The sequence below is a fragment of the Ceratotherium simum genome, chromosome 11 (assembly GCF_057802395.1).
Source record: "Ceratotherium simum simum isolate JZ-2026a chromosome 11, ASM5780239v1, whole genome shotgun sequence".
Taxonomy (NCBI): Eukaryota; Metazoa; Chordata; class Mammalia; order Perissodactyla; family Rhinocerotidae; genus Ceratotherium; species Ceratotherium simum.
In genome coordinates this window covers 21,585,689-21,597,922 of record NC_141910.1, presented here as the reverse complement: position 1 = coordinate 21,597,922, position 12,234 = coordinate 21,585,689, and the positions used below count along the sequence as shown (strand labels likewise).

Sequence of the window (12,234 nt, the reverse complement as noted above, 5' to 3'; positions counted from 1 at the left end):
ATAAACAGGGTTTTGGCTGCTAGTTAATTCTTGTTCTCTTACTGGTCGAAGTCAAGGTAACTGTGCGTGCGCAGACGGGAAGGGGAACTGGCAGGGCTGAGGGAAGGCGGGTGGGTTTAGCCAGGACTGTTGGGGAAGCTTTAGTGTTCTCAGCTTCTACGCTGTCTGTGTGTACGTGGTTTGAGTCTCAGATTCATTTATTGCGAAACCGGGAGTAGCTCGTAGAAGCTGGAGGTCATTTCGGCAGGAGAAATGACTTTGCTGCATTGCTGTGTTTTATTTTTTTCTTTCTTTGAAATCTGGAAAGATTATTAAGGTTTCTTTGAAATTTGAAAATTGCTCTCTAAATTCTACATGTGTATTGAAAAAGAGCTAAGGAATGCCTCTCCACTGAGTTAAGCAGTAACATTGCATGTATGTGTGTGTACGTTGTACACATTGAATTGTTGCTACCTTAAGCCTCTGTCACCAATTTCTAGCATAGGGTTTGCCGTCTGGTATGCAAGTAAACCCTTTTCTTGCAGACCCCAGAGTGTGAAAGCTTCAGCCATCTCGCTGAACACACAGCTAGTAAAGTTCACAACCACTTAATGTGACTCTCAATAGATGTAGACGTACCTTAAAAAAAAATTGTGTCAGTAATGGCCATCATTTGACCCTTGGAATAAAAATGCCCCAGTAAGTTTTACATCACTTTATTAACTCTTCTTTGAGTTTTGTATAATAGATTGAAGTAAGAGAATTTGACTGCTTGTCTTGTTATGGAAACAGATGGGACACTTATACCTATCTTTAGCACTAAGCTCAGAAATGTCACTTGTCATTAGACTTTCAAATCAATGTTATACCTTATATGTGGTGAGAGATGCTTCTTATGTTCTGATTGAATAAATGTCTTAGTCAAGAATAGAAAGGCAGAGGTAACGGGTAGAAATTTGCTGGTTGTGTACAGCAACAACAAAATTTAATGACCAGAAAGCCAGTATTTTGCAAGAATACGCTAGGGAAAAGTGGACAAGTCACTTCTCTTTAAAAGTTAAGAATGTTAGTTAAACTCCAGGTGTTCCTTGTAGTTATGCTTTAGAATAGCTTGCGGAGGTGGTGTGCTTCGACTGACTTCACAGCCTTTTCTGTTAATGGGTAACTGTCTTAGGGAGATCCTAAATCAAGTGGCAATGCCTAAGAGTTGCTGTGAATGTTGTCATTCCCTTGTCATCTGCTTTTTAAAAAAATAAGCTTTTTACCTTGGAATACTTTTGGATTTATAGAAAAGTTGCACCTTTGTCAAAACTAAAAAATTATCGTAGATACATTACTATTAACTAAACTACAGACTTATTCAGGCGACTGTTCCGTGATTCAATCCAATATAGCATTTAGTTGCCATCCACTTTTGCTTTAAATGGTAGTTTTCCTTTTAAATTGGCAGTTTGGCACAAAAATGACACCTCTCTCTCCCCAAATTTAACGTGATTGTGCTCCTGATTATTATTGTTTAAATTTTGTACAAACTTCTTTAAGCTTCACAAGAGCCTTGAGAGGTAGCAGATTTTTATCATGACCTTATAGCTGAAAAATTTTAAAGTATCTTGTCCAAAGTTCACAGCTAGTAAGCACTGAAATTCTTATACAAATATGTCTAAAACCTTTCTCCTTTCCAATACCTTTTGTTGCCTCTTACATTAAAAACTTATGTAAATGGCTTGTTTCTCTAACTAGACTGTCAGTTCCCTGTGGGCAAAGATTATTATATCCCTGGGGGATTTACAGTGTCTTGAAGTGGTGGATGCTCTAAAAGAATTTGTCGTGAATGACAAGTGAGAAACTCACAACTTTCGGTGTTACTTTTTAGTAGGTTAGCCTACATTTTGGCTGTTTGTTTTTTTTTTTTATAACCCCTCTTAGATTACGTCAGTTGAGAAAGATAAAAAGGTATGGACTTAGGTTTGAATCCTGTTACTAAAAGGTGATCGTAGACACGCAACTATTCTGAACTTCAGTTTCTGCTTATATAAACATTGGGTATTAATACTTATGCCACAGGGTTATTGAGAAGCTGAAATGAGATGAATTATGTGAATACTAGTCACATATTAGATGGCCAGTAATTTTTACTTTTCTTTCTTAAAATGATGGTGGCCTTTCACACAGCATTGCCACCATAAGTATAACCACATGTCAGCAACAGAAATAAACAGAAACGGGGCAGGTATGACCGTTCTTTATTCTCTGTTCTAAGTTTGGTATTCAGGCCTCCAGTATTTGGGAATTGATGTGTTAAAAAAAGTGTGGGGGTGGGGGGGAGCTTGAACGGTGATGTGAATACATAGTTGGTGCCAGTTTGTTTCTTTTTTTTTGCTAAGGAAGATTCACCCTGAGCTAACATCTTGCCAACTTTCCTCCTTTTTTTTTTTTTTTTTGCTTGAGGAAGGTTAGCCCTGAGCTAACATCTGTGCCAGTCTTCCTCTGTTTTGTATGTGGGTCACAGCAGCAGCATGGCTGACAAGTGGCGTGGGTCTGCACCTGGAATCTGAACCCGAGCCCCGGGGCCACTGAAGTGGAGCAGTCGGAACTTAACCACTATGCCACTGGGCTGGCCCCAGGTGCTAGTTTTTGTTTCAGCCCAGTCAACAACATTTTTGAGTGCTTACAGTGTGCAGTGCTCTGTACTGGGATTTCTCCTGGAACTCGTATGGCGGGCACTTGAAATTTAGAAGACCTGGGAATTATACCTGTGTTATGTACACATGATTTTTAACATCCTGGAACTTGGGGTTGCTTGTTTTTTAATATCCTGGATCTTGGGGGATGCACTTTGCTTGCATCTCTTCCCCCCAATCTAGGCAATGTGCTTTATAGGAAAGCTGGGCATCTCTGTTCTCAAGCACTTTGACCATAAGTTATTAGGTAGAAATGTTCAATTAATAAAAATATGTAACGTCGATAGGAGAGTCCTCAGTATATATCCTTGGCCAAAAGAAGGTTCAGCTTTCTTTGGGCATCTCCCAAGTCTATGTTCCTCAGGCGCTTAAGATTCCTTCTCATAGGAAGACTCTTGTTTACTGGATCTAGGGCGCAATCCCCTAGCTGTGTGTATTCTGCTCTCAGGTCACCTTCTGCCTGCCAGTGAAATTACTTCTCCGTTTGCTAGTTTTCTCCATCACAGGGGTTGTTGCACCCCCAATTATTCTAAATAAATGTGAATAGCAGCTAAGAGGGGATACCTCCTTGTCCCAGTTGGAGGTGCTAGGGGTAATCAGCAGGTGTGACTTTTTGCCAGGTTGTCAATGGATGCCATTTGGGATTTTGCTTTTTAAAAGTTCTGAGAGCAATGGGGTAGTTTCCCTACATGATTTGAAACTTATACATGGTGCAGAGACTATTGTCATCTAGCCAGCTAAGGCCATGTTATGTGCTTATACTGTAATATTAGAGGAACTTTTTTTGAACGGTTTTTAATAGGGCATTATCTATCTAAATTATATAAAAATGTCCCTTAATGTTCTTAAATTGAGGTGCTTTCTTATATTTCAGGGGAAGCCATTTGAGTACTTCTGTGTCACTTATAAAATATTTAAGGCCTGTCAACTTTCTCATTTGTTGGAATTCTCTTTTTATGACTTTTTTGGTGATTCCTGTTTGGTAGATGGCAGCTAGCCAAGGAAGATTAGCTGAGCTAATTATAACTGGGGGGTCTCAGATGAATGCAGGGATGAGAAGCATTCTGAGGCCTGGTTCTTCTCAAATCCCAAGACCAAATTTAGCCTGCTGCTGATTATTTAGATGACTAGGATGCTTTTAGCGCAGGGGGATTGTGGCATAGATTTGAGGCAGGACCAGAGGCAGGACTAGAGGGGGCAAAGCAATGACTAAGGCACACTCCTCGTTTTTTGAAGATGTGGCTTAGGATTCATTATGTTGCTAGAGAGAGGGATTTAGTTAAATTCAAAGTCACCGTTATAAATGAAAAATTAAACGCAAAGAGTTGAGCTGATGAAAACTTTATTTTCCTACATGGACCTTGTAATCTCTGGTTAAATTGCCTTTGTTCTTGATAACTGGGTCTTTCTTCTAGTAAGATGGATGATTTTCATTTGTGAAAGCCTACTGAGGAAAAAGAAATTGACAAGGAACAGAGAAATGAGAAATATTAATTGGTATACTTCTCAGGTGCCATTTTAACATTCTGAAGATAAATTGAAAACTAACTTTAAAAGGAAATTACTCTAAGATGTTAATTTTGAATGGTAGGTGTTTTCTTGTAATTTTGCTTCTCAGAGACCATTCTTGTGTATGTTATTTTTTCTTCATAGAAAATTGTAGTAATTTTATGAATTGTAGTAATTTTAATTACAATAATGAGATAATTTGCGTGAAGAACATTAGTTGGCCTAATAATGAAAATATTCTAGGTTAAAGAATAATATACTGTGGTTTTCCAGTTTCCACCAAGTTGTATTTGGTACTTTTTATGGAAGTGCAGATAATAGGAGTTCCCAGAGAGAACTCTCTGGGAACACTCTTAAGTTCTCTTCATTATTACAAAAAAGCCACAACGTCTTCTTTCCAAGAAAATTTGTATAAATGTTGATACCTTCATTTCACTTTCCACATAGACACTAAATACATTTTTTTCTGAATAACTGAAATTAATTAATTTAATAAAATATGTTATTTTATATCCATTATTGAAAAGTTTGTATAAACAAATATTTGAAAGTCAAACTAACTCTGGATTGTCTATAAAAATGAATAATTAAGAGTTGACTAGGGACCGGCCCAGTGGCGCACGAGGTTAAGTGTGTGTGCTCTGCTGTGGCTGCCGGGGCTTCACCGCTTCGGAACCCGGGCGCGCACCGATGCACCGCTTGTCAAGCCATGCTGTGGCAGCGTCCCATATAACGTGGAGGAAGATGGGCATGGATGTTGGCCCAGGGGCGGTCTTCCTCAGCAAAAAAGAGGAGGATTGGCGGATGTTGGCTCAGGGCCGATCTTCCTCACACACACAAAAAAAGAGTTGACTGTACTAACTTTCCATAATGCTGTTCTTCTTAATATCCAGAACTTATGCTGGTGGAGAAAATCCCAGCAATATTAGAATAAAATTGTGGGGGAGATCCTCTGAGGATTTGGGAATGAGGAAATATGATTCACTTACCACCCTTTTGATTGCTTAAGATCTCTTTAGAACCTGGAGATTTTCTAAAGACTGGTGTCCTTTTAACACAGCCTACAGTTTCTTTTCTAAAATATCATATTTTGAACTTGGTATAGTAGTGTTTGAATTGTGGACATCTTGGTCTTGAGTAATTTGATGGGTTGTCCCAGGCACAGTGACTATTAATTGAAACCATATGTCTTAGATCTCTAAAATGCTGCTACTAGGTATGCATCTTTCTATCAATAACATTAAAGTCTGTGAAAGTTGGCTTGCTAAACTAGTGAAAGAAAATTAAACTTTATTTTATGTGTTTTTTGATTGGGCTTATATGTGAGAAAGGGCATAATACTCCATTTGAAAGCTGTTTCCCAGTTCTCTTGATTGGTGATGCAGGCATTTCCTTTAGTTGGTTGTAAAGTAATTGTCTAGGGCTCAAATTCTGCCTCTGCCAACAGTCTCATTGTTTATTTTTCTCAGTCATTGCCAAATGAAATCAATTGTGCCCCCAAACCATTTTGACAATTAAAGATTGTTTTTGAGAACCATGGAGAAATTGGCTGTGTTGTCTTAGTTAACTTACATAAACAACAAAATGTTTTGTTTTCTAAAACGTTTCTAGGTATTTGTTAGTTTTTCCTGTGTACATCAAGAGAGTTCCCTGTTTCTCTGTGATTTCACTTGTATCTTTAAAAAAATACTATTCATTATATTCATGTACATGAAATAGTCATATTATGCTTAGTTCGCATCTTCTTAGTCACCGAATGGTAAAAAATACTATTCTAGGGGACACTCCCTTTAACGATAGCTCCACTTGTTCCTTGGCCACGAAAACCTGCAGACAAGGTGATTGGAGTTTGTATTTTCTTCTGATTGCTGCCCTGGCAAAGGTTGATGTGATGTTTCATTTATGTTATAGCCCTGCCTAGAATTTTAAAACTTCCAAGGAGTGCAGGAAAACAGAATAACATTGTTATGTGCACTGTTTTGGGCCCATTTATGCCAATGGTAAATGCTTAGCCTTGGTAATAAAATATTTATAGAGTGCATAAAAGCTTTTTTCGATTTTTCATTGCCCAGAAAATAAATAATATAGAAGGAAAAGTTGCATAAGAGAATGCTTGTTCTGATATGTAGTTTTAACCTTACATAATAACCTCACATAATAGTCGTAGTTGGGTTTTTGCTGGTTTTCATTCAGATTTAGTGGCATACACCTGGAGGTGATAAACCATGTAAATGCACTGTAACCAAGAAAGAAGAGACCTTCCTCCAGGAAGGAGAAGCAAGGCACCAGGCAACAGGGTTTGGATTCCAGCTCGGCACTGCTACTGTGTCTTGAGGCAAGTCAGCATCTCTGGACCCCTGTCTTCATCTCCAAGATAAAGGAATTGGACTCACTGACCTTAAAGCCTTTCCATGCTCAAAATCTTTATCTAAATGCACATGTATCAAATTATAGGGCAGGCCTGCCAAATCATTGTTTGGTCCTTGATGAGGATTTTTTTTTTTTGGTGAGGAAGATTTCCCTGAGCTAACATCTGTTGCCAATCCTCCTATTTTTTGCTGAGGAAGATTGGCCCTAGGCTAACATCCATGCCCATCTTCCTCTACTTTATATGTGAGACGTCTGCCACAGCATGGCTTGATAAGCGATGCGTAGGTCTGCGCCCTGGGATCTGAAACTGCCAACCCTGGGCTGCCAAAGCAGAATGGGTGAACTCAATCACTACGCCACTGGGCCAGCCCCCCTTGATGACAATTTTATGTTGGTATCCCTTTTCTCTCCTCTCAACAAATGAGTGTGATGGACTGCTTGGCATGCCTTCTTCTTATCATCCATTAAACTTAATGCAAAGTGATATTTTTTAGCTAGTTGACACATTTCTTCTGAATGTTCTGTTTTCCAGAATTGATATTTTCTGGGTTTCTGTTGTTTTTTGTTTTTTTGAGATTTTAAGAGCTACTCTGTTGTATGAAAGCAAGGTTAATCTTAATTATTAATGAGAAGTCAGGTTTATGTATATATTCTAACAGTTAAAAAATTTTTTTAAGTAGCAATGCATGATTAGCAAAAGTCTTGATTAGCAAATAGCTCTGCATATTCAGTGCTGGAACAGTTCTCAAAAGCCTGGTACCTTTTCATTTTTGTTATCAAAAAGCATTTATTAATAAGTATTCATATGTATGTAAAGCTGAGTCACTTAAAAATCTATGTAAATGTAAACAGTCATACTATAGTTTACAATCTAAAATAATCAACATTGACTTTAATACTAAAAGATCATATAAAATTGATCATATAAAATCAACTGATTTTTCTTATATGATTGAATGACATAGACTATATTTTTCCATATTTTTCCTAAATTAAGCTAAATATAAATATATAAATTGCCCAATTTTGTTTAATTTCTAAAGTTAGTGAAAACATTACGCTGACTTTTATACAGGGTGATAAAAATTGAAAGGAAATTTAGAGGTCATTTTGTCTAGATTGCCTACCAGTTTGGAATTTTTTTGACCGCATCCCTGATACTTGACTGATAAATCAGCCTCTGCTTAAGAAGTCTTAGAGACTTCAAGTATTCAAGATATGGTCCATACTTTTCTTAGCCCTGCTTCCGCCTGACCAGAATCATGGCTCTTGGCCTTATCACACACTACCTCCACTAGACTGGACTCTACCTTCTTTATTCCCAGCACGTAGCTGTATCATAATAGGCTCTTACTCATTTATTTAATACATATTACTCGAGTATTTACTATGTCTCAAGCTCTGTGTTCGGCAGTGGGAATACAGCAGTGAACAAAATAGACGTGATATATTCTTACAGAGATTGTAATCTGTTGGGTAAAATAGACATTGAATAAATTTTAAAAGGTATGATGTTATAAAGGAGAGGTACAAGGATCTACCATGTGAGCATGTAATGGGCAATCTTGCTTAGTTTAGAAAGATTTCTAGAGGAAGATTACATTTAACTAAACTGTGACAAATGATATATTAGTGGCTGGTCAAGCCACTATTATGAGAATTTAAGTCTTGATCTCCAATTTATTTACATATTATCAGGTGCCTGTACTGTGCCAGGTGCTGAGGTAGGTGTTGAGGAAAAAAAGAGTTGAATAACATAATATGGCTTGTGCCCTTAAAGTATTGCAGACAGACATCTAAACAAAGAATTAAAGTTTAGGGGGTATTATGGTGCAGAGGCAGGAGTGATTAAAACCTCCACATAAAAGAGTTGTGGCAGAAAGGAAGACCTCTTTGGATGTTCAGAAGCTACTACCTAGAACAATAGGAATGCCACCCCCAAAATAGGAGAAGCTACTCAGGTTACAGAATTTGAGCCTTTGGGGGCTGCAGGATCAGGGAGATTTCCTGGAGGTTGGGGTGATTCTCATGATTTTGGAATTCACATTGGGCTGTTAATTTCTAATTTTTTCTCCTCATTTCTGCCTACTCTTCTCTAAAAGTGTTGAACAACAACTGAGATGTGTTTTGGAACAATCTTATAATTTCATGGGACAGAAAAATACCAACTCAGTTGGCTTGAAAAATGAGGGACTTGTATCATATGAATCTTAAAGTAGGATGTTCAAATGTTGGTTAATTCAGTACAAAGACTGCATCAGTCTCTTTCCTTCTGCCCTGCTCTCTTAATCTGTCTCATTCTTGGGTCAGCTTCCTTCAAGGTCACCAAAGCAGAAGAAACTGGAGGTGAGGAATTGACACATACTCATTATGTTCAGGGGTGGAAAAGGTACTATTTCTTCCCATGTGTCTCTTTTTTCAGTGAGGAAAGCTTTTCTTCAACGTCCTTTGGCAAACTATACCTTTGTGGCTTACTAGCCAAAATCATATTATGTTTCATGCTTAAACCAACCACTGGAAAGGCTTAAGACCAATCTGGGTCGGGTGCCATTTCTGAAGCACGTGGCCTTGGAGCTAAGAATAAGTGACAGAATTGTATTGGGGTAGGGAAAAGAATGCCGTGCATGGCTGCTGCAAACATATTAAGATAAATGGAGTATAATCTATATCAGAGCTACTCAAAGCAATACTGGCAGCATTCGCTTATTACAAATGCATATTCTCCTGCTCCAGACCCACAGAGTCAGAATCTCGCGGAGCTTGCCCAGGAATCTGTGTTTTAACAAACCCTCCAGGTGATTTGTATGCACATTAAAGTTGTGGAAGCACTATTGAGATGTCACGAATAGAGTAGGAAATTGCAGCCTTTTAGGCATTCTCCTTTAGCACCTTCATTAGCCTTGGCTACTCAAAAGGTGCTTCAACTTGGCTTTTAAGACATGCCTGGCCAAGGAATTTGTATTTATTTCCCATCAAATGAAAATCCCATCAAATGAGGAAGAAAAGTGATATGATTGAGGTTGCAGTTTAGGGGGACCAGTCCATTCTGCCTGGTACCACCAGAGTAGAGTAACAGATGGGCAGACTAGTTAGAAAGCTGTTGTCATCATGATCAGGAGAGTGAAAATGGGAGGGAAATTAAGGTAGCAGCAATGGGAGTGGAAAACAATGAATGGAATTGTGGTGATTCGATTAAGAAGTATAGTATTGGGGTCCGGCCCTGTGGCTTAGCGGTTAAGTGGGCACACTCTGCTACTGGCAGCCCGGGTTCAGATCCTGGGCGCGCACCGACCCACCACTTGTCGGGCTATGCTGAGGCGGCGTCCCACATACAGCAACTAGCAGGATGTGCAACTATAACATACAACTATCTACTGGGGCTTTGGGGAGAAAAAGGGGGAAAAAAAAAGGAGGAGGATTGGCAATAGATGTTAGCTCAGGGCCGGTCTTCCTCAGCAAAAAGAGGAGGATTGGCATGGGTGGTAGCTCAGGGCTGAATCTTCCTCACAAAAAAAATAAAAAAAAGAAATGTTCCCAAGGCCAAAAAAAAGTATAGTATTGGATTAGATGTAATGTGAGGGGAAAGGAGGGAAGAGCCAACTGTGACTGAGATTTCCAGGTCACCTCGGAGTCACTAGGAGAATGTTAATGCCGTGAGGAGCAGGGAGGTCAGGGAGATGAAGTTAGTTTAGATACCCAGCTGAGTATCCAGGTGCAGCAGGTCTGGAAGGCTATAGGGAATGTGAGCCTGGAAAAAAGATCAGGATGAGAGGCACATATTCAGGAGTTATCAATAAGGAGACTGGTAAGGGAATAATTGAGGAAAAAAGTGGTTTGGGTACAGAATCTTAGGAAACCCAGGACGTAGGAGAAGAATGAGGAGCCAGTTATGGAAATTGAGGCCTGGTCAGAGAGGTAGGAGAAGATGTAGGGTAATATTGGGTAATGGAATCCAAAGATGAAAAGCTTTTCTAGGAGGAATATTCACAAATAACTGAGTTTGAAGGACTGCAGTGAGAGCCCAGAAGAGGATGGTTAGCTTTAATTGGTCATAAAACTAGTCAGTATATGTCCTCGACTTTGTTCATGGTTACTTCCAGTTGTCACTACATTCTTAAGAGTTTTATGCTTATTTGGGTCATAACCCATTTCTGGTTTAAAACAGATTAAGCGAGCTTTCCAATTCTCTGACTTTGGGTACTTCTCAGTGTGGGTTTCCAAGGAAGGTTGGGATTGATCAGATCTAGTGAGTGGTGGGAGGTGGCCTGGGGAGGGCTCCTCACCCTCTTTGTTGCTCTTGGTGGTCTTTCTGCGGCCTTTCCATGGCCTGTGCATTGTGAAGCTGGCTTTCTACTTTAGAATGTGAAGTTGTTTTGTTTGTGCCGGTATCAGGAGGTCAGAGAAGAGTGTTATGTATACTTAGTTGCTGAAATGGATGAAATGAAATACCTGAATTAAGAAACAAAAACAATCGCTTGTTAGATGGAATGTCTCCTTCCTTATGATTCTATTGCTTTCCTCATCCTCCTTTTTTTTGGTTCCAGTTGGGTAGGAAAGTCCATGATGTTGAAATTTTAGTTCTTGTGAACAAGGAAGAATTAGGAAATCGAGGTGGGGGAAAAACTTCTAAAAAAAAGTTACTGCCTGTTCTATCCCACATTGACTTAATTATAAGTAAGTCAGCCAAGACAATTCTAGTAAGCCCAGTTTTATGTAATGGGAAGTTTCCTGTCTGTTCTCTTGGGTATAAGAAGACATTCTGATAGAAATGATTTTGGAGGAGAGTGTTATTTAGGGATTTTGTGCCAAGGATTAAAGAGAGCCAGAGTAGGAGGAAAAAATGAGCAGGATATTTCCACCTCACTGTGGTAGGATGGGGCTCAGGATAAACTAGCTTTGCTTCCAGGTTCTGGCGTTAGCCTGCTCTGTGACCTTAGATAAGTCAGTTAACTATTTTATCCTCAGTTTCCTCATATGTAAAATGTTGAGGGTAGATTAAATGTTCCTTTTCATCTCTAAAAATGTTTTGATTTATGACTGAGGTAATGAAATGTTTGATTCCTAATCCACTCTCTGTCTAAAGTCCAGGAGGATCAATTCTCCATTGCTAGGAAGTGAGGAGAGACAAAACATTTTAGGAGGTTAGAAATCTTACATTATTCAGGGGATTCTTTTACTTGACCTTCCATTAGAAACACAGCTGTCATTGCCAGAAGTGTAACCTGAGAATGTTAAATCCAAGAAAGCTTATAAGGTCTGTACTTCTTTTCCTACGTGAAATTCCAGACCTTTCTTAAATTCAGGATGGATAAGGAGGTCACTGCAAAGGGAATAGTTTCTAGCTCTGTGCCTCCTGGTCTGTGCCAGGTGCTTAAGATAGACACTTGTCTTGATTAAGCACACTTCCTTATTCTTGAATTTTCTTTATTCCTTAAAAACCCGCCCTTATTCTTTAATCACTGAAAAACAGAACTTCATAGTAGCACTTTGCCCAGGGGAAGGGAAAGGAAACAGCAGTGGCATGGGATGGAAGAGGTGATAGGCTTGCAATGTTCTTTTGTTGCGTAAGCTGTTCATCTTTGTAGAGGGAGTAGAAGGCATACAAATGGTTCTTCGTTTGCATTTGGTGCTATATCAAACAAATGAGAGGAATAAAGGTTAGGGAACTTTGTCATAACTCAAATTTGAATCTGTG

The 12,234-nt window shown here is 39.0% G+C and overlaps 1 protein-coding gene across 3 annotated transcripts in view; it reads left to right on the top strand.

The window, feature by feature from the left end:
• UGP2 (UDP-glucose pyrophosphorylase 2) overlaps positions 1 to 12,234 on the top strand; it is a 56,444-nt gene that overhangs the window by 1,452 nt on the left and 42,758 nt on the right. The window lies entirely within an intron of this gene.